General features: G+C 35.6%; 1 long non-coding RNA gene across 1 annotated transcript in view; it reads right to left on the bottom strand.

Annotated features, from left to right (window-relative positions):
* Positions 1 to 684: 684 nt before the first annotated feature.
* LOC144306212 (uncharacterized) overlaps positions 685 to 14,218 on the bottom strand; it is a 62,316-nt gene continuing 48,782 nt past the window's right edge. Inside the window, exons 7-9 of the long non-coding RNA XR_013373223.1 lie at positions 3,367 to 3,557; positions 2,161 to 2,212; positions 685 to 1,585 (exon numbers count right to left, since the gene is read on the bottom strand). This is a non-coding gene — a long non-coding RNA (uncharacterized LOC144306212). The remainder of the gene's footprint in view (positions 1,586 to 2,160; positions 2,213 to 3,366; positions 3,558 to 14,218) is intronic.

Here is a 14,218-nt window from a genome sequence, read left to right as displayed (position 1 = left end):
TGTGCCATTTCCTGGGCTCCTCTGCCCAGCCGGGCACCCACTGATTTGTCAGCCAGTGTCTGTCTGCTGAGCCCTGAGTCCGAAGCCCTGCCATTCCTCTCTCCGGGGTAGTTTTTAAAATCATTATGAGGATACAGAATTTTCCTTGCCTGTTACCATTACTCCATTTGGTGTTTAGCTCTACTGAACATATTGAAAGGTTGAAAGAGACATTGCTATTTTGGCTATTTATCTATTGCCGAATGTACATGCAAAGATGTAGCTTTGCTTCCAACGTTCATCAACAGCAGCTAGCATTTTGTGGCTATGGAGATTTTTAAAGCAATTAGAGCTGTTCACGTACATTTTACCGATTGTTAAATTTTACTAATTCGGACGGCGTTGGGAAAAGTACAACAGCGGTTGAAATGAGGAGCCGTGAAAAGATTGTGAGGAATAAAGCAACACTAGAAAAGGAGAGTGAGAATTAAAACACGAAATGAATTTCACATAAATGTCACCTACAGTCCCGGGGAGATCAAATAAAACCGATTGGCAAAGACACAGAGAGAGCTATGTACAGAGAAGCAGTTCTGAGGATAAAGTGAGGAGTTAGGCCTAGGTGAAGGTAAAATATCAGAAATCAAAGATAAGGGGAAAGTGGGAAAAGGGAATGAAAATAATTCGGCTGCTAGAGAGAATCAAAGTGTTTTCTACTGGCCCAGGTATATTTATTACACAATCAAAAGGAAAGAGGTCTTAAGTCGTCCCAGTACTTGTTACAGAGGCACAGCAGTACACTTACCGATGTAAAATCGTGTGTAAAACACGTACATACATAATCACTAAAAATAGGTAATAAGAGAAACAAAAATCTGCAATACATATAACTAAAAGTAATCTCCATTTACTATGATCTCTTAGGAGGTCAATAAACATTTCTCAAGTGAGCAAATGATAAGAGGAAATAATTCATTAAATGAATACAACAACCCACTTCGAGCAGCGCTTGGCTGCGTAGGAAAACCTAGCTGAAGATGATCCATTATCCGAATAACCAACTTTCAACAGTTTGCCCCAAGTAGAGCACAGGAATCACTGTATTCGCGGGGCCAGGAGATGGCACTATTGTCAACGTTTGCAGGGAAAAGAGCCACCTAGGTCTGGGGAACGGATCAGGAACAAAATGTGTCAGGCTGGTTTCTGTATGGCTCTGCCGGCAGCATGTACTTCGGGGAAGATTATGTGTAGGTTTTTGTTCTCCGGCTTTTCTGTAAAGGACAACAAAATATTCCAACGTAATTTGAAACGAGGAAGGTGCAACAGGGTAGATGTTGGAGATCCATATGCGCACCACTGCCCTTATTCTCTCTTGGTTAGGTTTTAGTTCATTTTCTCCAAAAAGGGCAAAATCTATTTCTAGCTGATTAAGATGACAGATGAATTGTATTACATTTTTAGGTATCAAGTATAGAAATGCTTGCGTTGCCTTTGTTGTAGGATGTAAACACCCCTCCGCTCTGGTTGTATATGACCACGTCTTCCATCTGTGGTGGCTTCCCTGACTCCGGTGGGGTAGATCATCATCGTGCTGGGAACAAAAAAGCTGTGTGAGAACAGACACTTTGATCTCATTTAGAGTAAATCTGAAACGAAGCCTGCCTCACTGTTGAATTTCCCTCGCATTAACACGTTTCTTGGTTTTGTTCTTTCCAAAATTGAGAAAAATTATGTAAGTATCAAGCGAGTTAGAATTGAGGAGTAATTGCAGTGCCTCGGAGGGCAAAGGGAGTGGAACTCTCACACTCAGCCTTTCCTTTCACTTAAGTGTGTGTGTGTGTGTGCGTGTGTGTTGGGAACATAGTGAGGAGGAAAAATGGGGTGAGGTTAAGGTCAGGAGACTAGGGAGTAGAAAGATGTTCTGGCTTTGGCTATTTGAATTTCACATGCCAAAGACTGAATTTAAGCACATTCTATATGGCACTTTGAAGCCACACTCTTAGAAGTCACGTAACACTTGAAAAAGAACGTATTGGAAAGTAACTTTAAAAATTAACCAATAATTAAAGAATGAGGATAGATCCTGCCATGGAATGGCCTTTTTTTTTTTTTTTTTTTTTTTTTTTTTTATAAACTGCATTTGGTATCCTACTAAATAATCAATCCAGGTAAACTTCATACATTTATTCACACAGGTGGGTACATTTCATTGCAATCCATATGACTCCGACTTCTACAAAATAAAAACATGACATTTTGGTTAATAATTATTTCAGCAACATTTCCCAAGCATCTTTTATATCATAAACAACGTGGATCCTGATTCAGCTCTTCTGGATTCCATAATAACAGATGGATTGCGAGACTGTTTACTGCTGCTTCCCACAAACTTCCTCTTTGTAAACTACTATATTATTTATGAATCAGAAAAGTTTCAGAGAAGCCTCCTATCTGATTACTGCTTACTGATGAACTTGCATCAGAGAAACTTTTAGTCCAATTATACCAGTTTGTTATAAAGAACTGTTATTATTACAAAGTCTGAATTTGTTAACTGGTTACTATGCCTGTTTCTCTGTGCCATTGACTCATAAAGACCTTGTCAGACAGATTGTTTTAACTCTATCCGCAGGAAACAGGGAATAGTGAACGTTCGGCCCTGAAAAATTAAACTAATAATAAAAACTATTTCTAAGTAGCATACTACCCCAGACACCGAGATAGATTTACCAGGTACTGTAGAAAAGACTGCAAATAATTTTGGCTTTGAATCGGTTTATCTTCCTCTGCATGGAAAACCGTATCTAGTTTTCTGCAATGACCCAGGAACAGACATTTTATAGCCGGTTAAGGATATTTCTGGTCACCGGCCTTGACACTTAGAATTGTTGGTTTGCGTGTCAGGCAGGAGTAAGTGTGCAAAAGAATGAAACTGAAATGGACTTCTTTAAAGTTTATCTGAGCCATCCTGGTTTTACAATTTACTTTATCAACGGAAGCAATCTTCCGTGTGCCTGTGAAGTGGGCAGAAAGACATCCACACTCACAGGATTTTAATTAGGTGTAAGAGAGAACAAGACAAAACCAAACCAAACCAAAGCAAGAATCCCCGTTAAAATCAAGCCCCGTAAATAACCCTAATCTTGCCTTAAAATTTCCACCCTCTGTGCTACCTAACGAAATGCAACATGATTATGATTAATTCATCATGACCTTGATAAGAAACATATTTACAGGGAAGTGTTGTCAGTTACGATGGTTCTCAGGCTGAACCTGAGCTAGTTTGTGTGACGAGTGTGTGTATGCGTGTGACAGGGCCAGTTATGTCATCATCCTATCAGAAATATAATTGTCAATATGCCGATTGTGATCCGAGCGGGTTCTCACCCTGCCCCTCGACGCTGTCCTCACTGGGGACTTTCTTTGCCTTCCTGGGAACCTAATGCTGAGACAGAGCAGCTGCACGATCCCTAGATGCCAAACTCAACCAGGAAGGAGCCTGTGACAGATGCTTCTGCATTTTATGCAAATAGCAACTTCATGGATCGGTTTTCCCTTCCTCTGTGGAATATAAGCATCTGGAAAATAGAATTCCAAGAGCCTTAGCACATTAACAAATGAACAGAAATGACCAAACAAAACAGGTAACAGGACTGAACGGGAATGTGAAAGGAGTTTGCTCATTAAAGCCCTAAGTTTTATTGTAGTATTTCAATACTACAAAAAACATATACCTCTGTCACTTCCTATTACTTTTCTTTCCATAAATCTGTTGTTAGTGAAAAGTATATATTTTGTGTGTATCTGTCTCCCCGCCACTGTACTGCAGTTTTAAAGTATCACACAGGTCTGTAGCCACAGTGAAGAAATCCACACATTGGCTGAAGATGTGTTTAAAACAAATCAAAACAAAGGCAAAAACAAAACCAGAACATTCTTTCCCAGAAAAAAAGTTTTTTTTCCCCCCTAAGTAGAAATAAGTTTCAAAGCCTAAGGGTTTAGAAATATTTGCAGTTAAATAAGTACTATTTTTTTTTATATTACTGTGCCACTTAAAAATATCCTTATAAAAATATCAGCTTTATGATTAAGGATGTAACAAAATTCATGTCTATTCTGACATTCAGCTTTAGCTTTCAAATAGAGATTACTACTATTCTAGAACATAAATAATTTTGTAGTATCATACACTTGCTTTAATAAAGCTTTCACATTATACCTAATTTTATGTAAATGTTATTCAGATTTCAATCCAAGAGTTTTGTAGGGGAGGTTAAAGGGTGTTTATCTTGATTTGTTAAAACGCACCATTAAAATTAAGCAGTGACAAATATTATGACTTCTTAAATTGTCCTAAATGGTTGTATTTGTTTATTAGACTTGTGTTTATACAAAATATTTTAACTCTTTAAATATAACCTACTTTGACGAATTGTTCATACAGGACCTGTAATCAGGAAATGGGTTTGGTAATCTTATAAATTCAACGATCAGTTTGATTTCTTAGTAAACCCTTCTTTATGAGTATTGTTTAATGTGATAAAATGGTATATATCACGTTTAGAAAAAAATAATGAAAATGGAAATAAATAAAAAAGAAAGCTTAGATTATTTTATTTTCTAAACACTAGGCTTTTTTTAGGGTTATAAAGATTAGTGCTTAGCATGTATCTCTTGAATATACAGTTTTAACGTTTGGGGAACATATTTATTCAGAATAATTATAATAAAAATAACTGCAAATTGGTAGAGAATATTAGTTCATTTAAGAGTACTTCTGAAAATGATAAGGAAGAAAAGAAAGTGATCAGAATTATCTCTCCATAAGAATACGACTATTATACTCCTACATGTTACTTATTAAAAGTAATCAGCAAGGATAGTAGCTAGATAAGACATGGTTCTGAATGTAACCTTAACCAAAAATTCAAATAGCATTTCAGAATCAGGAATTAATAGAATAAACTTAATTTTAGTTTCTCATAAATGCAGCTGCATTTTCCTATTTAATTACAGGTTTTCAACAGTAGTAATTTTTCCTTGACCTGCTCAATCTCAAAAGTCAGAAAATTGCTTCTTTTTAAAAACTGACAATGGCACGGTATGTTTCCAAAGAAAAAAGACCAATTACAGAAAACCATTAGTTTAAACATGTTTAAATAGTCAGGAAGAAGTTCTAATAGAAAACTTGTTTGAATAGAAGGGAAAGTTAGGAATTACTTTTGTCGCATGGCATAATGTGAATGTGAAGATACTATATTATTTTCTTTTTTCTAAAAGTAAAATAAAAATGTGCTGTATATTTATAAAAAACCCAAGGCATTCAAGATGAGTTGTTTCTTGCTCTTTGGTAAATAGAATTCTTTACCATTGTAAATTCATGGATTTTTTTTTTCATCTGCAGCCTGGGTAGTAGACAACAGAAAAGGTATTTTAAAAGGGAAAAGTTTAGCTTGGTAAGAGTCATGGAATAGGATAGCGAGAAAAATAAAGAGCAGAGCCTTAGCTTTTGAAAAGATAATAAGATCGAAGCTCAGAATTTGCTGGCAAATACAGATGGAAAACATATTTTCTTACCCAAATTGTTAAATTGTAGTGCAGAGTGTAAATATTCAGTTTTTCTCTAGATGAGAAATATTCATGATTTAATAAACTAGACTTCTCAAATAAGGAGATGGAATTTTTTGTTTATTCGATACAGAGACTTCATTTAATATGTTTTATCATACTATTGAGGCTTCTTTTGTGGCCAGGGAAGAATTTGTGGGTGAAGGCTCCGGGTCTGACAGATTACAGAAAGAAACATTTAATAGTCAGTGGATAATTATTCACTGTTCAAATTTCTTACTTTTATCATGTTCATAATTTTTTTTTGTATGTATGCATGGAGATTTCCTTTGACTCTTTAAATGGAATTAAGAGCAAATTACATACAAATTAGTTAAATCTGTTAAAAAGAATATTTTCTCTAAAGCTTAGTTATTAATTTTCTTTTCATCACTGGTGGTGCCAATGCAAATTATGTCTCCACAGCCAAGACATGGTTTCAATGCACAGGTTAATTAAAAGGGCCAGGTTATAGAATCTGAACCATTGGTGCCACCAGGATCCGTTGAGAATAGTACATCTAGTCAGAGAGTTAAGGGAAGCTTTTAATAAAAAAAAATCAGGGCTGTCAAGACATTCTGTGCTTTTAGATCTGCTAATTTTGATAGAGTTGATATGAGTAGAATGACCCAAGACCCCTTTCCAAGTGCATTTCTGCCAAAATCCCAGGTTGCCTGTGAACTCAGAGGCTCATGTTACTGTAAACTTTATGTGGCAATACCATTGACATTTAGTTTTATTTTTTCCCCTAGAGTTTCAGATGGATGTGTTATATTTTTTAATTTACTTAGTAAAATATTTTTTTACAATCTACCATTGCTTATGAGCAAGGTCCAATAAGGAATGGCACTCAAATGCTCAACAGATTCTTCAGAGGCTGTGAATTAACCAAAGCTTATAGCTCAAAAAAAAGAGGCTGCTTCACACTGGAGAAGAATTGAGATTTAGTTAGATGGGTCAATGGTGAAAGGTAATCACAACATTCATTCCTGGGATAAAAACTCATGTAAAAAGAAGTCTTTGGAAAGAAGAAACAATGAAAATCTAAATAGCAGAATAAATAAACATTTACACCCAAATTCTTGTAAATTATCAATCCAAAAGAGGCTGATGTGTGGGTGACTATAAATATTCTTACCGGTGGATGACAATATATCGTATTGTCCTCATGAACAGTTGGGCCATAAAACAAATGCATAATAATTTCAGATGCTTTTTCTTTTTGGTGTCAGGAATTTCATAAGGAAGTCCTCACAAAGTGTAGTCAGCACAGATGCAATGTGGTAAATATTTACTTTGTAATTTATTAAGAAGAGATATAATAAAGTTACAGGTGAAAATAAGCCATGGGTCTAATAGAGTAATGGAACCTATTTTCAGAGTCCTATGAGTTAGTTCTAGGTCTGACCAAGCTCTCTATGTCTTAGCTTCCTCAGATATAGAATGAAGATTTGGGGTTAGGTGATTTCTTGGGTCTGAACAGGCTTTATAATTTTATAACTTTTGAAATTATAATGAAAATACCATTTGATTGTTCTTTTTATTTAAAAAATGCTGCTCATATTTTTTGGTTGATTGATACTATACTACCTTATTTTGTTATATGCCCAGCTTTGTAAAATAAGTTAGAAAATGTATTTGACATGCACAAATGAAAGAATTGATTAAAGGTCATGCAGAGAGTAAAGAATAAAATGAATAGTAAAATGGCTGCTGGGAGCAATGGAATTGCTGGAAGGAAATGTGTAAGTATTACCACAGAAGCAGATAAATGCTGAGAAGCCTTCTCTCACTGAACAACAGAGGTTCTAAAGTAGGTAAAATATTTTTCTCTTCCCCACTACCAAAAGAGGACCAAAGCACAAGAAGAAAAGAGAGAAAAGTGAGAGAGTGGGGAACATGAACTATCTATCTTTCCATGGAAGATTTACTGCAGGTATCCTATCTAGGATCAAGGGAGTTTTCATCGCTTGAATACTGTATTTTGTATCCACTAAAAATATATATGTACATTATTAAATTGGTGAGGCAATGAGTTTGAAAATAACTTTTTTTCCATGAAAAAATTTAAATGGCTCAAAATGAGTTTGAAAAAATGTGCACACCACTTGTTAGGTCAGGGAAATGGCAGATACATGGAGTGGCTAAGTGAAAATGTAAGAAGGAAGTTACGTGGTAAGGAAAGTAAAAGGTGAGCAGGGCAAAGGGCTGTGTGATAGAAATTACTTGATGAACCACTTTCACTCTTAGCAGTAACTTTAACCCTCTTTGCCATTAGTCTTTTTTAACATTAAAAAAAAAAAATCAGCCACAGCCACTAAATGAAAGGTTTTTCAATCTCATAGTTGTGATCCTGTCTCGGAGTCACCAGCTCCTTAGGAAAATCCCAATTGACTTCTATACCCAGCACTTTAGACTCTTAAGACCCGTGGTATTACCTCATTGGCCACCAGTGTCTGGCCGGCAGCTAGACATGAATAGACCCTTACCACTAGCATGTGTTACTATCTTCATTTGCCAGAAAACTTTGGTTGTCAACCAAGCATTGAGGTAGTTTATTTTACCTAAAATCTAGCTGTGATAGAATTGGCTTAAACCTTTTCCACAGGGGAGGATTTCTTACAAGGCAGTGAGCTTGTACTAAAATCCTCAGTGTCCAGTGTTTGCTGACTCACCATTGAAAGATTCTCCATTGAATCAATTCTTGATTCAGATGTCTGATAAAGATGCCATGCATGGGTGATACCCAAAAATTGAATCAGGAAGGCAGGAAGGACCTAACCAGTAAGGAAGGTGGCCTTGTACTGTGCACATGTCTGGGTTCCTGGACTGTGCAATGGGCTTCAACAGCATGGACTAGTAGTCATTGTCAATATACATTCCTACTAGAATGCTAACTTGAAAATTAAATATAGGACCTGGAAAAATCCTTTATTTTTAGGTGGAAATACTATATTGTTATAGTATTACTATTATTATTTAGGTTAGTGTTTCTCTTGATGTATTAGACTCACAGATAGTTGTTATGAGTGTTTAAAAACAAAATTCAACTGAGTACATTTTAAAGACCTTATTGGCTTTGTTCAGCAATTCATGAATCGAGCAGCAACCAATCTGGCAGATAGAAAGGACCTCTGAAGAGCTTTACAAGGCAAGAGATTTTATAGGCAGAAGCCGGAAGCTGGAACAAGGGTGTTGTATTAGGCAAAAAAGCTCCGGGTTATTGCAAGTTGCAAGGTGACTTTCTTTAGAGGGGATGGCAAGGGGTTTATCAGGCAGGTGACCTAAATAATGCTAATCAGGCGATTCTTGTCTGATTTGATAAGAGTGCATTTCCAGGAGAGCCGAAACTGTGTGGTGATGTGGGGCTTAGCATAAGTGACTCCACTTTGGGCCTGTTGTCTTGTCTTTAATATAAGAAAAGATAAGAATTTGGAGTTAATTTCTGAGTCATGTAGAAATATTTCAAAATGTAGTTCTTATGTCGTTTTTTGTATTTGCTTGAACTTTATGATGGTTACAAAAAATTAGGAGCAGTGCCTTTGTTTCCCTCTCTCTTTTTCTGCAGCTCTTCTAGTCCCTTCCTGGTTCCCAAGTCACTGGCTCATTACCATCCATGTGTAATGGGTTTGCTGATTGGCTGTATGCATCTGGGAGGTTGGTGTTCAATTTTTTTCACTTTTACAGGTTAATTCTCTCTCCTTAGTTGTCTAAACTTTCTTTAGTTTCAGGTTCAGACTATATTTTATTCTATTGAATATTTTAAAAGGAGTCACAGCAATTAGATTAACTTTATGAAAGGCAAGAAAAAAATATTATTTGGGGGTGCTAAAAGTTTTGCAAATGAGATCGTAATTTTCCACATGTTTAAATTACAATTTAAAAGAGTCTTTAGATGCATTTCAAATAATTTTTTTCAGGTTGAAAAGTGTCTGAATATTAAGCTTTTGTTTTTTTCTCTCGCTCTACATCCCTACTCCTCGATTAATGACCCATAAACTAAACCAACACTTAAATCCAAAAGCACAGAACCCTTGTCTCATACAGTGGTTCCTTGGAACCAAATAGTTTAGTTTTTACCATAGGAAATTTTATAAAATTTAATACTTTAACCTCATGACATAGTAGCTTTATTCAGTTTTTGACACATTTTATATTAATTTTTTTTTGTTAAAGGCTCCTTATGAGAAGAATAATTTTGTTCTTTTACATTATCCAAATGCTTATATAATCATAATTTGGATGTGAAAAATGTAGTTTTTTTTTTCTTTGAAACTTTGTAATAATTTATAGTGGGTTCAAAAACTAACCTATTCTCATATGTCAAATTAACTATAGAAATGTGGCTTTTGGAATTGGATACTGTGAATCCTTTTCAACTAGTAAATTTGTCATTACAAGAATAATAAAATGGTTTTAATAACATGAGCTAGTTCCTGTTTTCTTTACTTGGTAAAGCTTCTGCTTTGGATTCAGGTTGCTTTGCTTATGACTGAGATGATCTTTAATGTCACTGAGCTGAACTTTTAACAAATCCATAAAACCTTGTTAAAAATAGCAACAAACTTTGCAAAATTCAATGGGCATCCTGTGGTATTCATGTACATTTTTCTACATTTAAAAGTAGGACATAGTCACTATTGCTGGTTTTATTCCTGTTTATCATATAATTTCCTTTCATAGATAGAAAAAGCATGGGGAAATTTAGAATAGGACTTTGGGGAGGAGGCAGTAGAGTCTGTAGAACTGGGTTTTGGATATAGGATTATGTGAAGATTGGTATTCTCATTTTAGTATTTCTTCATGGATTTAACTTTTTATTAAATTTCACACATCCATTATTTTCTGTGGCAGTAAACACTGGTAGGCAAGGGAAAAAATGGTCCTGGAAATAAAATCCTAAGTGCAGTTGCCTTGTACCTAAGTGATAAACTAATCTAGAAAAAGAAAAGTGGCCCAGAGACCTCTTTGTGTGAAGTATCTCAACATATTGCTGTCTGTTATATTGTACCGAACACATGCACTTCTGTTTAGTAATATTTTGGGGAGCTGAGATTTAGGGCAGAAAAGGCTGGAGCATGTTAGCAACTAATTCTAAAATTTTATGGGGTTATTTATTTATTGATAGTGTGATGAACATGCATTATTTGTAATAACATTTTTAGTTTAACATTCCTTTTTTTATTTAACTCTGATTTTTAGACCTTCGAGTTTTTCTTTGCTTTAGCTTGGGAAAACCAAATAAGTGCAAGTTTCCTCCAAGACACCTCATGAAAACATTTTTTTTTTTTTAAATAAAATCAAGAGTGAAACGAGTCTATATTTATTTGGAAGATCATCTGACTACTGCTAAATGGAGTATCTCAATCTGAAAGTGAAATCTGTTTCACTGCTAAAAATTGCCAAGAGTTTTTTGACTGAGATTTGGGAATCTGCAGAAAATGTAAAAGTTTTTTTTTCTACAATAATCTGTTCAGTGAACAAGCTGTGAAAAATAGTTCTGTATTTTGTCCATGTGATGCAGCAGACGGTAAATTTCCATTTTAAAGAACGATATGAGTAGCTTCTGGCACGCATCTCTATTGCCTTACTCGAAGCCACTTACACTGAGTTACAACAATGCAGTTTATTACTTCTTTAAAGCAAAAAATCAGAGGGGATCTTATATTCTCTTCTTTTTCTTTCTTTCTTTTTCATTTTCTTTTTTTAACCCACAGCTCAGCTCTATTCCTTTCTCTGAGATCAGTGATGTGAGGGCATGTGGAGGCCTTATCAAATGTGCCTTAAATATCACAATTGTATCAAGAAGATACAGTTTCCCTGCATTTAAAGCTTTGCATTTGAAGAGCTTTAGAATTAATTTACTGTTTTTTTTTCTACACATACTCTTTTGAGGTAGTTGGTCCCATAATTAGTATTTATTGTGAACCATTAAGGGATCTATTTTTTAAAAATGTATCATTGTGATTTTCATATAAGCACACAATGAACATGTGTGTTTAAAGATTTTATTTATTCCTTAATTAATGAGAGTAGCAGTAAGATGCTATAACCTGCTCAAAGGAGAATTCAGATTTGCATTCACACACATGTTAGGCAGATAAAGAACACTGATACAAATTGACAAACATGCAAAACTGGTCAGCATTTACAGGGCAATAATCAATTGCATTCTAGAGGTCTTACCATTTCTATTTCTGTGGGCCAGAATAATTTGCATTATTCTTAATGTTCTACAACTTACAGAGATGAAAAGTAGCTCAAAAACAATGAAAGGAAGAGAACCTGGAACTATATGCTAAACAGGACATTTACAGATCTTTTGATTTATTTCAAAACCTTACCCAATTTTTACTTACAGTTTCCATTAAAAAGTACTTTGGACATTTTCCACTCAAATTAATTAATATTGTTTCCTGGGTCACGTCTACTTTTAGATACAATACTTACCTAGAACAGTGTTGGTGACACATAGTAGGTGTTTCATTCATATTTGTTGAATGGATAAAATTTTACTTGCCTTTTCCATTGAACATTTTTCAAATAATTCACTAGTATAAGTGAGTATGGTCTTTTGTTCTCAAATCTCAAGGATGTCGGAAGGATTCTGAAAGTTGGGGTAGCCTTCAAGGCTTTGGTACATACCTTTCTTTTGCCTTTGATCACTTTACAGTCAATGATGTATCTTCTGAGAGAGCATGAGGTAGATCAAAGGAAACCAGGATTCAACTGATACTGGATTCTCAGTCCCCCATGCCAGGGATGTGAGCTCCAGGTGATAAAATCAACATCCAACTGACTGTAGGATGAGTGGCCTCAGAGGGCAAAGAAAGCCTACCTTTCTGAGGAACCTAGTGTATCATGCTGGCTTCTGATTATTGCAGATCGGATGATCATCACTAATTGGATTTTGACAATAATAGGTTGTCCTTCGAATTTACTTTCGTTATGCCTCAATTTATTTCAACCAGGTGATAACCAGGGGAGTTTAACTTCAGATTTCTCAGGTGATCTTCAATGTCATACAATCTTTTTCTTCCTCACTTGTCTGATGCCTGAAGTTCTGCCATTGTTGCTCCATGCCTTGAACATAGAAGTTGGATTGATTTCACTGATGTGCGCATCTGTTTTCTTGGGAGAGATAAAGTCCTTAACATTTTTAGTATTTCACACTTCACTGGGAAGGAAAAATTAGTGATTGGGTTGTGTTTTCTGTCCTATTATGATTTTGATGGGGGAAATAAGAGAGTAAGACAGCAGACACCCAACATGGGTGACTTGTCAGAGTGAGGCAAAGTCAGGAATAAGCGCAGAACAAGGTAGCGCTCAATGTCTTCAACAAATCCATGTACCAATCCTCTTCCCGCTGATGTCTCCAGTATATGGTTTGCAAAAATATTCTAGCGTCCGCAGGAGCATTACAGAAGTGGAGGGCATTCACTTCGCCATGGAAAGCGGTTTTTCCCAACAGTGGCTATTTTCAATCTTTTTTGAGCCACTGGATTTATTTGCTACCTATTAAAAAATGTGTGATCTAGCCCTTCACATATCATACTGTACTTATCCCCAGTCTACCACACATCTGAATACTCTTACAGTTTACAAAGCAGTTTCATATGTTATCTTTTTTGACCTTTCCAATAATCTGGTGGCCCTTGGTTTTGAAAGATGATCTTTAACTCAAAAAATGTTTTTCCTCCACTCAAGGCAGGGTTTTCTGTGTGAAAGAGATGACCCCAATGTAATCATCTGTAGGAGAGCTGGAAGTTGATGGCCACTAATGGCTTTTGTTGTGGTAGTCTATATCCTGCGTGAAGATAACAAGACAGAAGACTCTGGAGCCACAGCCTGATTCATCTGCCATTTATAGGTGTGGTTTAGTCTTTCCTTCCCCCCCACCCAGGCCTTGCTGTCACCGCTGAGAAAATTAGTTCTATAAACACTTCCAGGCTTGACTCACTGTCACTTTGCACTTTGTCATCCAGTATTTTCAGATACTATAAAATTTGAATGAGGAAATCCTGGAACCTAGGTTATCCATTATTTTCATTTAGCTCTTTATTAAAGTGAGAGGAACGTTGGAATGAGAGTTAGACTTTGAAAAATAAGCATGGATGATCTGGTAATTCCCACTGTGAATAGCTGGTATTACTTCAGACAAGTGACTTAATTATCTGGAATGAAAAGAATACTATTTTCTGTTTAGGGTACAGGGGTAGGTGAGTATTAGGGACAGTGAAATATCCTTAGTTAAAATAAAAGATGTTATTTAAATGCAAGGCATTAAAAAAACAAATGCAAGGCATTATGACTATGACCAAGAATATAGGGCATAAGTTATATTACCATTAAATTTGCTTTTAAACTCTTGACCCTGAAAAACAGAAACAAAAACTCTTGAGCCTGAAGGGCCAAAGAAGTCTGCCCTGATATATGCCATTCTGCATGTGACAGACAGATGTCCACCTCAAAAATAACTCTGGAGGAATTTTCATTAAATGAATGAATAAATTTCCTTCAGTGATACTTAACTGGCTTTATTCTTTCTAGATCAGTAGTCAGTTTTTAAAAGTTTGGGTGGTTCAGGCTGTGGAAAGAAATATTCAGGTGTATCCTTATATAGCAGTTGAAT

This window comes from Canis aureus, chromosome 36, assembly GCF_053574225.1.
Source record: "Canis aureus isolate CA01 chromosome 36, VMU_Caureus_v.1.0, whole genome shotgun sequence".
Classification (NCBI taxonomy): domain Eukaryota; kingdom Metazoa; phylum Chordata; class Mammalia; order Carnivora; family Canidae; genus Canis; species Canis aureus.
This window is presented reverse-complemented; position numbering and strand designations above follow the sequence as displayed.